This window comes from Aphis gossypii, chromosome 3, assembly GCF_020184175.1.
Source record: "Aphis gossypii isolate Hap1 chromosome 3, ASM2018417v2, whole genome shotgun sequence".
NCBI classification, from domain to species: domain Eukaryota; kingdom Metazoa; phylum Arthropoda; class Insecta; order Hemiptera; family Aphididae; genus Aphis; species Aphis gossypii.
Window position 1 is genome coordinate 45,826,641 of NC_065532.1, and position 14,196 is coordinate 45,840,836.

General features: G+C 26.4%; 1 protein-coding gene across 3 annotated transcripts in view; it reads left to right on the forward strand.

Annotated features, from left to right (window-relative positions):
- The first annotated feature begins 11,854 nt into the window (after nt 1–11,854).
- LOC114124534 (dopamine receptor 2) overlaps nt 11,855–14,196 on the forward strand; it is a 120,773-nt gene continuing 118,431 nt past the window's right edge. The window contains exon 1 of one of the 3 annotated variants that reach the window (XM_050203697.1): nt 11,855–12,455. The gene's annotated coding sequence lies outside the window, so the exon portion shown is untranslated. The remainder of the gene's footprint in view (nt 12,456–14,196) is intronic. The other 2 variants (XM_050203696.1, XM_050203695.1) reach the window with 2 other exon arrangements.

The window sequence follows — 14,196 nt, forward strand, 5'->3', positions numbered from 1 at the left end:
AAAAAATGTTTAAAGGTGGTAAAAAATTTCAAATAATTGAAATAAATAAAAATAATTATCATAATAAAGGCATTGTTTTCTGATGTTGTGCAGGCTAACTATTAGAAATATTAGAATACTATTAGAAAATCTAATAAAATATAAATTAGTATTCAATTAAAACCCTAATTTTAATATCTAGATTCCCACTCAAAAAACCTGAGTTATTACAAAAATAAATAAAAATGTTCAAAGTTTTTATTTTAATTTTTTGTAAATACAAGTTTGAAGTACACATAAAAACAAAAATTTTGATACCAAAGTTAACGTAATATGACCATTTATCCCAAAGTTGTGTCAAGTTAAAATGTGTAGTCTTTCAATGTTATTGGTATGGTAGTTCAATTTCTTGCCATACAGGAGTGGGGGTAACGAAAAATACGTCGGCCCGTTTTTCGTAACATACGAGCATAGGCGAGTCCGCGCTCCAGTATATTCTTATCTATCTCAGTGACTACAAAGTATTTTGTGGTAAAATAAATGCATAATCTTCAATTGTTATAACTATGGTTTCAAGCTAATGATCCTCATTAGTAGTTAGTTCGTACTAGTATCAAAAAATCTAAAAACATGATTATTTTTTATAATTTGGACGAAATTATATATTTTAACGATAAATAGCGAATACTAAGTAACTATTTTCTTATAATTTAAAAACATACCTAAATTTTGACATTTGTAATGAATTGTAATACAGTCAACTCTTGCAGATAATTCAAACCTTTGAAAATTCGAAATATTCGGTAATTCGAAGTAAATGGTCGCCCCTTTTAAAATCTCGCGGTAATTCGAATTAAAACCATTAATTTAAGTGCACGCAATAATTCGAATTACATTTTGGTAAAACTGGCCACTAACACGGGACAATTTGAAGTTTCATCCGTTTCACGTTCGGTAATTCGTAGTATATTTACCAAATATATTTCTTATAATTTCTTAGTTAATAATATAATATACTATACTATACTATACTATGTACAATGTATAATGTATATATAATATTATATTGTACATATATATAATTATATTGTACGTACAATAATAAAATAACAATTTTTTTTACTTAAGTCTTGGTAATTCGAAATTTTTCAAATGTTCCGCCAACTTTGAATTATCGAAAGTGGACTGTACATAATGGTATTTTTAAACTATGTAGATTAATTTTAAATTATTTTTTATTTATATCATAAACCCAATCACACTGTCTATGGTCATTGGTCATATAGTGTTAACTTAAATGTTAAAAACAATAATATACGATGATAAGAAAATAGTATTATAAAAATTAAATTATACTAATAATATAATAAATGCAATAGGCCTATTTTTCATAAAAATTAAATCAACCTACCATTATACCAACTAATTTTTCAGAATTTTCAAAACAGTAATGTATTAAATTTAACTTTTAAGTTGTATATCTTAATTATAGGTATTATTTATTTATTTTTATATTAAAATAATATTAAACGCTATTTTTTTATTTATTTCTATACGTCTTATAGTACAATCATAATATCTCAATTATAATTATGGTGCATAAGTACTCTAAAAGTTCTTAATAATTTTATTTAATTATTTAAAATAATCGGTTGTTAGAATTATTAATTTTAAATCAATAAAAAAATCATCGTGTTGAAAAACTACTTGGAAAAGGACTTTAGGTTAAACGTCAAGTCTTATATTTTTTTCAAAAAAGTTCAATATTTTTCAACAGCTGGTAAGTTTTTCTTAAAGCTTACAAACTATTGATAAAATCGAAAAATAACATTCTCAATGTTACGCATTTGAAATCTGTTTTCTATCACTAAATGTGCTACGTGAATCTTTTTAAACCTTTTTTTTATTCTGAAAAACTTTCATATTTCACATATTAGATAAATCAAACAATATTTAAAACTGTATACGATACAGTATATTGTCATTAATAATAACTGTTTATAGTAGTTCAGCTATAACTGAATAAATTATCAAATCAAATATAGCACAGAAAATTACTTTTGGAGATCGATGACACTTTTTTATTTACAACATATAGTAGTTACCTAACTAACAAAAGACACATATTATTTCGTTATCAATGTATAATGTCTACAATGATTAAGTTTTTATTATATAAACGCTCATTACTTTAACTAATTAACAATTATAAAATTTTTAAGAAAGTTAATAAGCTTCTATAATCACGTAAGTTAGTATTCCTATTAATATTCGCCACGGTTAACTTGACATCGATAACCTTAAGCACGGAAACTAGGATAATAATAAAATTATGTTATTTTAATACATTTTTTTTTATATAAGTACAAAAAAGTGTATAGTTTATATAATACTACTTGGTATATTTTATACAAACTTGCGACGCTTGCCATTCCTGAATAATAATCTAATTTGAAATTTATATTTCAGGAATTTATTTGTTGATTATAGTAAGATTTCGTTTAATATAATATATTTTAATTAGATTAAATAATTTTAAAATCAATGTGATATGTTTTTAAACTATAAATTAAATTGATAATGGAAGTTTATTTAATTTGATTTTTTATTTGTTTATTCAATTTATAATCCAGTGTTGAAAAAACCTACAATTACTTTTCACAACTTTGGTTTCTTTAGAAATGATTTTTAAATGTTGTGGTTATTTTATGTTTCTATCTATTTTAATCGCATTTTGGATAATTGGTTAGATATAAATTCGATTACGAAATCTAGTCACATATTGTTAGCTGGCATTAGGTCTTAGCCGGTGTATCACGTAATAGGGTACAGTGATGTGTCGTCAAAAAAAATTGTATATATATTATTTTTTAATTATTAATTCATTATGCTAACCTCTATCAGAATATATACTTGAGCAACAAACCCGTATTTAAGCCGACATAGCCAAATACTGAGAATTTACCTTCAATAAACGTCTAATTTGATTGAAACTCGTTTAATTAATAAGATTAAAATAAAATATACAACTTTATCAACTTTGGCTGAACCTAGTTAAATGTTCTAAAATTTACTTGAAACTAAAATTAAATTTCATATTTACCACCTAACTAATACTCTTAAACTCACGTGGATGTATGTTATAAAAATCTAATGTACGAATTTATTATTTCTAAAATAAAATCCAAAGACTATTGAGTAATAATCAATGGCTTTTCATACAAATAAAACTAGAATACAGTGATTTATATATTATTCAAACAGACATTTATATCCCTAAAATATCAGAAAATTTTAAAAACTATATTAAAAATTTAGAATCCACTTTTAAATATAATATAGCGATCCCGTTATTATTAACCACTTCAAAAACTATTACCGGAATACTCTCTATCTATCAGAATAAAACAGTGGAATATAATGGCTTTTAGGTTTAATGTAATAAACACCATACTCTCACGTCAAAGTTCAGTCTCTGTATGGTTCTTTCCCACACATTCAAGCTAAAAAGTATATGAATAAAAAAAACATTATCACTTATATTCTTTGCACTACATATGTTTAAATTGTAAATTTTTAAAATAAAATACAAAGTTTTTGCATTTATTTTTTGATAATGAAATGTAAATATCCATAATAATTTACGTAAGTTTTTATTTTACAATTATTTTTTTTCAAAAATCCATTAATTGTTTTAAATGAATCACTTATCATTTATAATATTTATAATATGGTGTCTTTGTGATAAAAATCATTGCATTAATATTTTAAATTATAGTTAGTGTCTTAATTATAACAAATGTTAAATTAATTTAATTGTTTTATAAATATTATTGTAATTTTATTACTGCTATAGACGTCATAACATAATTAAACTTAATAATTCAACTATTTTTTCATATAACATATTCAAACTATATTATAATATTTATAAAGATAATTCATATTTATTCTACCGTATTTGCGATTAGTATAAAATTTAAATGTTTTGACCTGTTTAATTTGTAAGTGTCGAGAGAATCAGATATTAATTATTATACATTTTGGATTATAAAAAAAAAAAAAAAAAAAACGATTTATTTTATATCTATTGTAAAAAAGAATAAGTTCATTGCTATACAGTAAATAATACACCACGTCATTGAATGGATGTGTAGAATTTCAAATCAATAATAAAACATTGATACAAAAAAAAATTCTGAGCAGATATATCATATTTCCACTATTTCTATAATGGATGTTATACACATGTATTTATATAAATATTTCTAGTTTATTTTACTATTTTTAATTTAATAGATGATTCAATCTGTGGTTTAAACGTCTTAAAGCTAGAAAAAATATTTTAAAAATATTATTTAAAAGACACAATAACATACGTAATGTCAAATTTCTATTCATTAAGGTCTTTAAAACTGTTACAACAAAGACCTTTTACAACATAATAATTCTTAGAAAAATTGTATGTTTTGGTTTAAATATTCATCAAAAATAAACTTTAAACGTTAAGCATAAAAAAAATTGTCTATATTTTTGATTATTTTAAAAATGTTGTTTTATTTTGATTGGATAATATTATTATGTAAAAATTTTTTTTTTCAAACTTTAATAAATTTTGAATTAATGAATGGTAGATAAAAGAATAACCCAGCATAATATTATGCAATAATTATTATTTTTCATAACAGAATTTTCTCTTGGAGTAAACCACTTACTAAATTGTAATATCATAATTTGTTTACAAAACTATTATCTGCATTTTAAAATGATGTTAAATTATTGAGTGACAATAGTAAATAATTGAATTGTGTCTTGGAAATTATTTTGACATTGGTTTATTAAGTTAAATGCCATAAAAAAAAATTTTAAATAAATTTCATACTTTTAAATTAGTGGGTTTCTTATTTTTCAAAAATCGTCTTGTGTTATCGTTTAAAAAATAATATGAGGTATAATTCTCACTCCATCTTTCAGCCTTCATTCAACAAAAAAAAAAAAAAGAAAAAGAAAATAAGTGGGTCAGTAGCCAGAGGAAAAAATATTTGATGAAGAATCACAGCGAGAGGTATCGCACGGTCGTACGAGACTGGTGGCAAGGGTAAGAAGAATGACAAATAACCGGTGAGAACCAGTGACCTGCCTATTGTTTGATTTACGTATCAGGGATGGTTAGCCAAACAATGACCACACTAAAAATGACAAGAGACCCGTAGGAACCTATAAATGTATATATAGTTCGGTGAAAACAGTATATAAGGTGAGAGAAATTGCATCATTGTGTATATTGATAAAAGGCCTCATCTCTATGATTTTAGATAATAGCTTGTGTACTTAAAGCGTGATAGACTTTTCGGTATTTATAATAGATTTATAATTTATTACCTTTAAATTATACAGAAGGAGATCTATTCAATAGATACATTTTGTCAAGCAATCGTTGTGATTTTGTACGAATTAAAAAATTGAAAATAAAATACTGACTAAAAATAAAACTTTAGTTTTCCCAAAATTCTTATATCAGCGTGAAATTCGTTATATTTATAATCGTAAATTTATTAAATTTACTGTACATCTATTTTTAAATAAATAGATTTTCATTAAGTTATTTTTGTAAGTAAAACGATAAATAAGAACCAAAAGAATATAAGTTTCTTACCATTTAAAAAAAATGATAGTGTTATTATTAGAAGCAAAACAATTTTTAAATTGATTAAATTGATTTTTTCTTAAATATATAAAATATAAACTTATAGATTAGATAATATTAGTAATTTAAATGTTGAAAGAATGGTGTTAAAATATTTTACATAGAAAAATAAATGTTTCAATTAGTTTGTAAAAGTTTTATTTTTTATTTTTCTTTATAATTCTTCAACGATATAAATTCAATATACATTTTCATGAATAAATGCGATAACAGGTGTAGCTTTTAGTGGGTCAATGGACAATATTGTGATGATTAATCAGCTGAAAAGAGGAAAAAGAGTTGTACCTTTTTACACTCTTACACCCGATGAACAATATTTGATTTTATATATTTAAATGATAAATATTTTCTATTCGGAAACACAAATATTATTTCATAACCGATATTTATGTTTATTTAAATATCTACCCATCATTATTATTTTTTAATAATAAATTATATATATTTTAACCACTATCAAAATATTATTTCATCTTGGTTTTTAGTATAAGATTCGAAAATATTAACGATGATAAAATAAAACACAAATATTACTATATTATATTATTATGTAATGTAGGCATGCGCAATTAATATGTTAGAATATCAAATGAATTACACGATAACACGATACTATGATTATTATTATCATACTGTAAGGATAAAATATATATATTAAAAAGGTTTCAACATTCCGACAGAAATAATATTTTATATTATAACTATAATCATTGAGTATATAATATATTCAAAATTGTAAGTCTATAATAATAATATATTATTCTACTATGCAATATTGAAACATTCTATACATGCATGTAGCACAAATGCCTATATAAAGCGCCGTTATATTATGAAGAATTTTTTTTGTTGCATTTCGATATCATCAGAAAAATGTAATATAATATTATATCATCATTTTACTAATATTATTATTAAAATTATATTTTGTAAAATTTTTATATAACTTATTTTAATCATATGAGTACGAAATTGACTTTGGCGTGAAAATGCACTTGTTATTTTTATAAATACATTTTATACAACAAAAATTGAATGGATAATACGTCAAAATACTATTATAGTATAATACGATTTTTGAGATAAAATGTATTCATTGCATTGTGTGTGAATTTAAATTAGGTGACTATTAATAACAATTTGTATACAAAGTATCATTATGTAAATACAGTATGAAGCGTACAATAATAAAGCATGCAAAAAAAAAAAAAGAATGTGAAGTATTTATCACAATGAAATCAGATTTCAATTTTAAAATTTAACCGTAAAATTAAAACATAGAATTTCATTAAATTTTTAGAACGTACATGAAATATTATTATTTGTTGACAAAACAATCAACAACAAAAAAAAATCCCCATAGTCGACAAAATGCGAATAATTTACAACCGGCATATTTGAACACATCTGACTTGGTCTAACACACTAAGTTTATTTCTTTAAACTCAAAGTACAAATGTTTTCCAGATGATTTCCCCATGGTAAAATAGTAATTTTTAGTCACTTTATCTCTAACATAAAAGTAAATACAATTTTACAATTGAATACTTTTGGCTGCAAAACTGTTATTATTATTATTATTTTTTGTGTGTTTTAAAAAAAAAAAATAATCGATTGGCCATAACGCGTAATGTAACAACATTTTTTTTTTGTTTAAAAATGATTTATTTGTTCTTATAATAGGTACTCGTGTTTGATGATACTTACAATAAGCTTATCAATTTTCAATTTCGCTAAGAGTTCAAGGATTTTTTTTTTTATAGATGAGTAAATTTATGTAGCGCAAAAAATTTTTAAATTACAAAATTTGTTTTAAACGGTCAAGATTAAGTTATATAAACAACATGTTTCAACGGGGGGATGAAAATTTTATAGTCGACCAACGTGGGAAGAGGTGAATGAGTGGGATGGGTGGGTATTATCGCTGAACGCGTTGCTCATAACTCGAACGCGCGATTAACGACGAGTCTACCGGCACGTAATGTCGCAGCCGCGAGCAATGGTTATTATATACTCGTGTACTATCGGCCTACGGCCGGACATCCGTTTCTGTGCAATAATGGGCGGACGGTCATAATATTTATAACGTTGCTAAAACTTACCGATCGGTTAACTAACTTAGCTGAATACATAATATTATTACGCCAAGCTCATTATTAAATCGAAAAGAACAACACGGCGGGACCAGCAGGAAATTGCTTCATAATGGCGTTCTGCCATTCTTTCCGTCTAGTTTTAGTTGTCGTTTTTCAGCAGCTTCCGTTTCTTTTTCACGAGCTTGTTCTTCTTATTCTTTATCATCTCCTCATTTTGGACACAATTACACGTTGACGTACCATCTACTATCTAGTGGGAACAATTATTTTTCTCGTACCCGACACCCGCTTTCCTATTTATGTGTACAGGTACTATTTAGTGTTACATTGTATACGCACTATTTATAACCTATATATTACTATTACTGAACATAACATTATACGATAGTTATACCTATATAAATATCAATTAATGTATAGCAAAATATATTTTATGTACAGAAATATATAAAAAATCGTGTTATTAATCTCCGCTTTGTAGTACAGTCAAATTACTGGTGACTGCAGTAACAAAACATAAGAAATTCCTGATACAAATTTAAATCTTTTTCTGATTTTGAGCAACGGTATTTTTCATTATACACAATAGTTACGGTATATTTATGCACGTGTTTATGCACAATAATTTAAATCTACAATAATATAATGTTTAAACCTCATAACGATGTATGGAGACAATATTATAAAATATATAATAGTATGCAATTGTACTTTATATACAAAAAAAAGTTCCTCGAATTTAATATTTTTTATGACTGTAACAACAACTTTTTAACACCTAAAGGACATCTTAATGGATTTCATGATAACTAATAACCACCCTATTTGTGTACAATTAAATTACTAAAATCAAAATATTGAGAATAAATTTAAGTACATAATATGGATTATAATATATTAATATACATTTTTATTATAATATAATTAACTAAAGAAAATAGGTTAAAAAATTTAAAAAAACACATAACACAACAAATAAGCGTCCATAGTTACATAATGAAATAATAATATCAAAGAATAAAAAATAATTTAATTAAATTAAGCATATTGACTTACGAGATCTATAAAAATTCAATAAATTTGGAAAACTAAAAAAAAATATTTATGAAAAAAAATATGAATATATTTAATAATTTGAACAAAGAAAAACACTTAAGTACAAATAACTTGTTAAAGGGAAAATCGAAATGTAATTTAAAAAAATTATAAATAAACATTGTAATTTTTTTCATCAAACGTTATTTAGTTGAAATAATTAGGTTATATAAAAACCTATTCTATGTAAAAAAATTATAAATAGGTATGACCACTAAAAAAAAATGACCCCTCAATATAATGGAGTTATGAACATTCCCTCAAGAGTTAGTTTTTTTAAAAGTATTAGAGCATTTTTAAAGTTCAGTTCATTATTTTTACTTTTCAGGTGCCAAAATTGAACCATAACATGATAAACCTTATCATACTTAAATTAAGAAGTTGTTTTTTTAATATAATTTTTTATACTTTCTGTATAATAGTGTATGAAAAATAGTTAATAGTTTATAGGTTATATGTATTTTGTTGAAAACTAGAATGAATAGACTATACGAGTAGTAATTTGGGTATAATTGAATATTATAAATTGTATTTTTTTTCCTAAATATTTTGTAGTTAAATAAAGTGAAATGAATCAAAAAGTATTTAAATAACATATTCCATTACTTGTATTCATATATGCATAATCCACTTAGTGAAATTTTATTATAAAACCTATTTAAGATGAAATGTTGTAAATTAACTAATAATATTAGTTATATTAAATACCGTATTCATTATACGAAATAGAATATATTTTGAATTTTATCTTATGCGAGAAAAAAATGTTATCCACTTACGAAGGAAACTAATATAAGACTGTTTGGTGCAAGGAATGATGAAGCTATCTCTTATAACAAATTGAAATTACGAGTATATGTGATCAAAAGTCTTCACATTTTTGAATTCAACGCAAATAAAATAATTTCGACCATTCAGATTATTAAAACGTACCAGTAGTGTTCGAAGTTTTTTCGCCGAACATTTTATGAGTTTATTGGATACGCTTCTTGTTTGAGATTAAAATTCAATAAATAAACCAAACGATTGCAGACATTTTTGAAAAATAAAATATCTACTACTTCTTACAAATTGTTTTTTATACATAATGTAAATAAGATCGACTTTGGTTAACTCGAAGTTAATGGCAAGTAAACAATATTTAAGTTATCTAAAAAAAAAAAAAAAAATTATTATAAAAGTACTATGTACATTTATAATACATACCTAAATATAACCACTAAAATTATATTAAATTTATTAGTGATATTAAGTTAATACGTATATTTTGTACGATGTTTTATCAAACGTATCTCTACATAATCTACGAGTATAATATACAAGCAAGTCTCGATTTTTTGTCACGCATACAAATCCAAACCGTTCAACGTATCGTTACTGAATTTTTTATAGTTATACCTGACAGTTTGCTGGAGGTTTTAGCACTATTTTTGTTAGGGAACAAGTTCAATATTTTGACATTTTTCAGATTTTTATAGAAATATGTTATTTGTGTCTAAATATACTATTTGATGTGAAAACTAAACATATTTACGTTATCCTAAAGTAATAGTAGGCGTATCTTTATTTCATTTATTTCGAAAGGGAACACAATGAGTTACACAAATTAAGTTTTATGTCTCTATTGTAAAATTTGAATTTCCAGGTATATGTATTAATATTATAGTATACTAAAATAATGATTAAAAGCGTACCTTTAGTTAAGCAATCACCCACGAAACACCTTTGAATGCGTATGTAGAATCGACGATGAATCAAATTATTTTTGTCGACATATATGAGATGTGACAACGGCTTGGTGTTTTGAACGGCCCTGCGAGGTTTGAAGTATAGATAATTGCGTGTCTGCATTCTAACTACGACTGATGAAAACTTAATGAGACTCGAGTAGTTGAGATAGGTTAAAACGCATTTAATAATAATAAATAATAATAACCAATAGAAAAGTAGTGTATAGTAAGTCTTCAGCACGCTGATAGGCTGTATGATGCGAAGACCCACATAATGCCATGCCCAATGTTGTTGTTTAATAACCATTATTATTGTTATTCATCTAACGACGTTATAATATTATTATATAACATATTTTCCGGGTGTAAGAATGATAAAAATGAATAAATAAAAATAATGATATTAATGTGAAAAAAAATTGTTTTTATTATCTATATAAGTATATTTACGAGAATTTATAAACACTTGTAAAATTTTATAAAACATACATTAACATTATAAAATATACTTGCTGGGTGGACAAGATTAAGTCGATATCGACTTAGAGGTTATAAAATAATATTATACGTAACTTAACAGTTGGCTCAACATATGAATATTATTTGTCGTTATGTAACACTAAAATAATATTATCGTTTTGTGAATTGCCTCTAAGGCTCTAACATCCAAAATTATAAAATTGGACTTCAACACTCGGCTTTTAAAACTAATCGACTGTGCGTAATACGATAAATAATACGACGTTTTCTACCATTCAATATAACTCAAAACATGATATTAGAATATAATATAACAGGTGCCCTGAAGATTTTACCGTTCATATTAAATACGAAAAGTAAGTTTATTTATTTATAAAAGCTATAACCTTTTATTATTGCGGTCAAACAATGAACAATAATGTTAATAATAAAATGTTAATTACTTCTATGTACTATATAGTAATATTATCTTTGAATAAACGAAAAAAAAAATGTCAACATGATATTTAACGCGGCGTACCACTATGTATTATTATAGTGAAAAAAGAAAAACACCTCGAAAACGATGTCCCATTTACCCTGGAAAATATCTACCTAACCTCCCCTAGTTCTGACAATACAAAATAGCAACAAAAAAAAAATTAAAAAAACAAGATAAATTCAATTTAATGAAAAAAAAAAAAAAAATAATAAAAATTAAAAATAGTCCAACACGATTCGCCCTGCGGTGGGGGGCTCGCGTTGACCACACGATTTCGAAATAAAAACACACACTTCGGATCCCTCAAAATGACGGCATTCGTTGTACGGTTCTATATCATTTCGCCGCCGCCGCCGCCGCCACCACAGTCAGCCACCACCGATTTGGCTCGGCCCTACAGCGCGAGCGACAAACCCGGTCTCGGCGCAGTGCGCTCTCGGGCCGCGCGAGTCACGCTCGTTTTTATACTCGTCCCGGTGCGAGCGGAACACACACACACATCGCGGTCTCATTGTGGTCTCGCGGCGAGTCCATGACGCGTGCCGGCGGCGGCGGTGGCTCGGGGTCCACGGCGGCCGAGTAGACGATAAGTTTTTGGTTTAAAACAATAACATACATACATATATATATATATATATATATATATATTATATATCTCGAAGAGTGAGCTACGTTGCCCACTCGTGTGTGTGTATACGTGTATGTGTGTGTGTGTGTACGTGTGTGTGTGTGAGTGCGTGTACAATTGAGTGCGACGATTTCGTTTACGCGCGGTGGTGGCTGCTGCGGCGGTGACGGAGGCGTAGGCGGTAGCGGCGAAGACGGCGGTGGAAACGACCGAAAATATATTATATAGCCGCGTGTATTATAGGTGTGTGTGCGCGTGTGTGAGTACATTATAAATTGTATAATATATTATACGCGCAGATAGCCTATAAGTACGTCTCGAAGTCTGCAGGGGAGTTTTTGCGATTCAAATCCTTTCACCCCCCCCACGACGAAAAAAATTGTTTTCGAAAAATATACTCTAATCGCTGTATCGGCACGTTACAATAATGTTTATAATATTCATCACGGGTGACTATAGGTGAAATCGATTTGAATGGAATTTTTTTCGACTCATTAATGTATAGCTATTACGCATATTTTATTAGATTCCGATGAATGCGAGACAAATCGCTGACGTGCAGTAGTTATCGTCTATAGCAGACGTGGGGATATATATTTTTTTTTTTTTTTTTGATCTCTACGAGTCGGCTAAAGAGTTTGGTTTTAAAATATCATATTTTTTATTTTTCATTTTTCGTTTGTGGGCTAAAATATAGTTTGCGACTATGATGTAAACCTGTAGCGAGTTTCTCTCCGACGATATTTAGTCATTCGTAATCAATTTGCTCGTTCGAAATAAAAGGGATTATTGCGATTTAGAGTACCTCTTTGTTTGTGACTTAAATTTGAAACCAAAAAAAAAAAAAAAAAAAATAGTAAAATGATTTTTAACTTAACTTGTGGATTTTCACGAAATATCTGAGACGTGCTTACCTGTGTGGCTATTGAACTCATTCATGTTAATGTTTTAGAAGTTTATCTATTTAATTGCATAATGTTTATTTCTGCCGGTACAAATAATAAGATTATAACGTTATAATATACATAATATATTATAAGGAGACGAGCATGAGCGAGAATAAATTCGACGTGGTAGGTATAGTCTTTACGAGTGTCGATAATGTTATAATAATATGTATGTCGATCAAATATTTTATCGTGTTCCGAAGACCGTTTAGCCATTTTGCGTTTTCCACGTTCAACCCATCTGCAAAGTCTGATAAAACGTGTAACAGTCGATGATTACAACTAAATATTATTATGATCTATAAATACGTGTAGAATTAACAACTATTCGATACTTATCAAACACTCACTTCTATCCGAAAAAATGTATATTCTTCACACTGCTATTTCCTTTTTTTTTTTTTTTTTAAATATTTGAACATATAACATGACATGTAGTTATTACAATACATACTTTATAAAGTTATTTCTTTTTTTCTTTTTGTAGAACGGTTTAATGTACTATAGGCAAAGTATTCGACCACAGTAAATAGTATGCGTGTACTGTGTAGTTGTTTTACAATAATTAATAAATTAAAAATACTATTACTGTCGTTAAAAATATATCAAGCCTAAGTGTCAGAAAAAATATCCCGTAAAACGATTTTGATGAACAATAATGCGCCTCTTTATCGTGCGTGAATTGTAATGTTATTTACCTCATGCCAAAAATATAACAAACACCGTTAAACAGTTTAATTCACAGCAAACAATAAACATTTTTATTAAACGCAATGTTAAAATAGGTATTATTAAACAAATATTTGTGTCGTTTTATATAACGCTCGATAAATGTGTTGTTAAAATATTGAAATTAAATTTTTATCGATACCATAGTATTATTACTGCGATTAAAAAATATTATAATAGTATAACAATAGGTACTCTTGAGTTTGTGATATTTAAATGAGTGTTATTAATTAGAAAATGTAATAGGTATTAAAAATCTCAGTCAGTCGCTTCTTGAAATTGTATTCAAATATTATAGTATGTTTGACGTTTGCTTAATAATAA